Source organism: Arvicola amphibius, chromosome 2, assembly GCF_903992535.2.
Source record: "Arvicola amphibius chromosome 2, mArvAmp1.2, whole genome shotgun sequence".
NCBI classification, from domain to species: Eukaryota; Metazoa; Chordata; class Mammalia; order Rodentia; family Cricetidae; genus Arvicola; species Arvicola amphibius.
In genome coordinates, this window is record NC_052048.2 from 78,281,592 (window position 1) to 78,286,539 (window position 4,948).

Here is a 4,948-nt window from a genome sequence, read left to right on the forward strand (position 1 = left end):
TAAACTAACACCAAATGTATCAAAGATATAAACATGTAACACTGAAATTACTAAAATAAATATAGATAGCACCCTATATAACAAATATGTAGGGAAAGACTCCCTGAAAAAGACTTCATTTGCCAAAATATTAAGGATAATAAGTGACTAGTGGGCTTAATAAAGCTAAAAAAATTTGCACAATTAAAGAAACAATCAAGAGGATAAAGAAGAAACCAACAGAATGAGGGAGAATCTTTGAAAAATTACCTCTGACAGAAGAGTAATATCTAGAATATATAAACAACTCAAAACTGAAGAATTAAAAAGATAAGTATAATGAAAAAATCCTAAATTTTAAATATTATGATCATTGTTACCAAACTAAATGATTTTAATTTAATTTAATTTAGATTACACATGAGTGCCAGAGAATTCTGTGTTTTAATAACCTACTCTCAATGCTAAAGAAAGATGAAATTGAATTCATAGCTAGGCCTAGGGTCCTGTGATAAAATGAATATCATATGAATACATACTGCAACTTCTCATTGATGTATCATAAACCATGTTGATACTTGGATACCATTGCTACAAAAATAAAAAAACCCTTCATTTTAAAGAAACCATGGGAAGCAATGTTATTTTTTTAACAATTTTGCAAATCAGGGTGGTAAGTTAGGTACACTGACCATTCACCAATATCTCCTAGTGACTTTCAAAGCTAGAGAAAACAGGAGCCTCAGGAGAAGCAGTCAGAACAGCATAGCTTCATACTTCCTCTGTGAGTGGTTTATGTTATGGGTTGTATCACAGTGTAAGGGATATGACTTTGCAGGCAATAATAAGTTGCAATGTCTTCTGACTCCAGGCTGCTGATCATGATAGTAAAATATGTGCCATGTCCACTGCCACTAAACCTAGATGGCACTCCAGATTGCAAATTGGTTGCCCTATAGATCAAGGGCTTAGGTGCTTCACCATGTTTCTGTTGATACCAGTGTAAGTAAATATTAATGTTCTCACTTGCTCTGCAAGTGATGGTAACTTTGTCTCCTAAAGATGCGGACAGGATGGATGGAGACTGGATCAACTGGATGTCACATCTGGATCCTGAGATAGGAGTTTAGAAGCAAATATCCACAAAATTAATAATAATATGACAAGATTCCTCTCTTAGACCAATAAGTTTCTTGATTTGACCTCTATGTTAAGAGAAAATACAGTTAGCCATTCTTACCTGGGAGCCAGAGCATTAAAAGGCCAAGGAATTGAACAAGGAGTCTCCTGCTCATGTTGTCTTCCGAGTGGTACTGACCCTCCAAATACGACGTTCAAGAAGTACTCAGAAATGGGCTGTGCTCTGGCCACATGCAAATCATTAGGGGTTGTTGGGAGGCAGAAACAGCTGCAGATGTCCATCCCAATTACTCAATAAAGTGTGAATCTCTAAGGTTCTGCATTCTTAACAGACAAGCAGATTTTCTGACAGAAAATATGCTTGCCTGTGGGTCCCAATGACCAGCATTTAGAGTCTTTGAGCACCATAAAATTTTGATCTGTTTTGAGTTCACTATGTGTTCCATTACTTCTAATTCTAAAGAACAGAAACTATAAAACTCTTTTCTTTTAGTAGTTTGTATTATTACGGTTATCAATAATTATCTTTGCTGCAATTTTTATATATCCTTACTGTCAAATTTAAGTATGAAAGAAAGTCATATTCAACATGGATTGTAAGGAAGAATTAGTTAGACCTAAACTTTCATGTCTATATAATCTATCTCCTCTATTTACACTTTTGTTGCCCCATTAATTTTTTCATGGCTTGCCAAAGTTGTAAGACTCTAAAGCCTGTAGGTGACATACATAGCTCTGTTCATAATTACAAATATTCATGCAAGATGTTTCCTGGGTGCTTCCAGTAATGAGATTCTTTACCCACTCTTAAACTAAGCTATTATCTAATGAAGTAAAGAGTTTCTTTACAATTTAGTCATTTCTACTCTTAAACATAGCATGTTATCTAAGTCTGCACTGTTGCCAAAACTAATAAAGTGCACAAGGGAACATAGTTCTCAATGAGCAAATTTGTAAATGTATATAAAATTAGCAGCTAATACACTTTATGTTTTGAACACAATGTAAATTTTTTAGCATTCTTTGAGGTAATTATATTTTTTAATTTATTGATGCGGTTTCCTGCTTGTCATAGTTCTGATTTGCAGAAGTTCAAGAAATTGTAACCTCTTTGTAGACAAGGGGCATTTGTGATTATGGACAGAATATGTTCCCAGGAATTCCAATACTTCCTACACTTCTACATCTGTTTTTTGTCACTTTCTTATCAATGATTCTTTCTCCTTGAATTCAGGAAGTGGAGTTTGTGTATGTGGCATGTGTGCAATTGTAAACACATATACATTTCTTCAATAGTGCTATGTCAGTGAGTGATGATGTTCCTGTTTGGACATCATATTGCAAAGTTTTGTCACAACTTGACACAGAAGAGCATCTGAGAGGAGAAATAAATAATTAAGAAAATGCCTCCCTAAGATCATACTATAAGTATACCTATAGAGCATTTTCTTAATTAGTTATTGATGAAGTATGAGCCAGACCCATTGTGCCTGGTGCCATCCCTGGACTTGTAATCTTGGGTCCTGTAGTGAGGAGCTGCGGGTTGCATTCCCGCCCGGCTCCCAGCCGCCTGTCTAGCTTATGCCCCGAAATAATTAGACAGAAACTGTATTCTTTTAAACACTGCCTGGCTCATTAGTTTCAGCCTCTTACTCACATCTTGCTTTAACCCATTTCTAATAATCTGTGTAGCACCACAAAGTGGTGTCCTACCAGAAAGATTCTAGCGTACATCCATCTTGGGCTGGAGCTTCATCGTGTCTGGCCTCTCTCTCAGGAGAGGCACAGTGGTCTGTCTCACTTAGGAGAGGTGTGGCATCTGACTGTGCCATCTACCTCACTTCCTTCTTCCTGTTCTGTCTACTCCACCCACCTAAGGGCCGGTCTATCAGATGGGCCAGGCAGTTTCTTTATTAATTATCCAATGAAATCATGAGATAGATAGAAGACACACCTACATCATTTCCCCTTTTTCTGTTTAAACAAAAAAGAAAAGCTTTCACTTTAACATAGTAAAATTACATATAACAAAACAGTTATCAAGAATTACAGTTACAATATTTATATCTACTTTATCTTTTATCATAACTAAGGAAAACTATAACTATCTATCTATTCTTCAACTCCATCAAAGACTCCAGAAGGATATAATATTACCTAGGTGAACAAGAAGTAAGCTACTTCCAAAACTCTAGAAATCACAGAGACATCTTGCTGCCTGGACAGTCACCCAAAGTTCCTCTGTACCATTGGGGCATCCATCTTTGGCCTTCAGGCCCATAGTTTCCAGCAGACATTTCCATGATGCAGGAAATTCCAAAGGCAGTTCAGTCAGTATCTGCTGTGTCCTGCATAATGTCTCACAGACTCTTTCATGTATGAGGAACCCTGAAAGATCATCTCACCTTTAGGCAAGTTCAGCAGTCCTCTTTCTATGGGTTCTTTGTGTCCAGTTTATGCCAACAGTCCAGGCAAGAGCAGTTTCTTGCCCAAGTGGCTATCAAACTCCATAAGGATCCTTTTTGATGCCCATCATCTTCTTGAAGTAGATTGGTGCTGCCAGGAGCAGACGTGTCTCATTGTCATGAAAAGCCTTAAGTTATTAAAACATTTAAGTGGAATATTCTGTAGTCTTTGAAAGATATGAAGAATGTCTATCTAACTGAAATATATCTCTATATATCTAGAAAATCTAACTAACATGACTATAAGCTTTACTATTATCGATGATTATCCATTAACAACCTATATTTCTTAACTATACATTACATTTTTAAAATGAACTACACAATCACAATACCTTAATCAGTATCAAAAATACATATACATATAACAAAATTGACCTTAAAATCCATACCAATGCAAATTATTCATATATATATATATATATATATATATATATATATATATATATATATAATATCCCCCTTTAAATGTAAAAGAACATTTATAAACAATATTTGGGAACATGGGCGCAGTTATTTCTCTCCAAACTGCTTCCTGCTGAATGGGGACGCTGTTAATCAGATTTTTCATGGTGTAACCTGTGTGCCAGGTTCATCTCAGTCATCAGTTGGGTGAAGTAATTTTCTGAAGATGTTCACAGCAACCTTTCAGGAGGGCGTGGTCTGTCATACCATATTGGGATAGAAGCAATCCAACAGGTCTCATTTTCTGTAAAAATAAAAGAAGAATCTCTTTTCCAAAGTATCATATCCTTAGATCCAAATTCTGAAGTCAAGGTATTTTCAAAATATCTATCTTGGATTAGTTCAGGAGCATTTATAAACAAATATCTTTTAGCAGCTATTGCTTCTTCCTCAGCATTTAAACAATTCAAAGAGAGCATAATAGCATACAGCATCAAGATTATCTGTGTATTTTCCATCTTTGTACAGCTTTATTTTTACCTCTATTTCGTTTATTTTTACTTTTATTTTTTAAGACAGGTTCTCTGTATATCTTTGTCCTGGAATAACTCTGTTGACCAGGCTGTCCTTGAATTCACAGAGATCTACTTGCCTCTGCCTCCCCAGTGTTGGGATTAAAGGTGTGCTCTACAACACCTTGAACTCACAGAGATCTGTCAGTCTCTGCCTCCCAGGCACTGGGATTAAAGGTGTGTGCTACCACACCTCGAAGTCACAGAGGTCAATTTACCTTTGCCTCTCAAGTGTTGGGATTAAAGGTGTGTACCACACCTAACTACTTTCTTTCTTTTTTTTTTTTCTTTATTTTTTTTTCTCATGGTTGATTTTTTTTTATATTTAAAAATTTCCATCTCCTTCCCTCCTCCTCTCCCCTCCCTCCCTTCCTTCTCCCCCTTCCC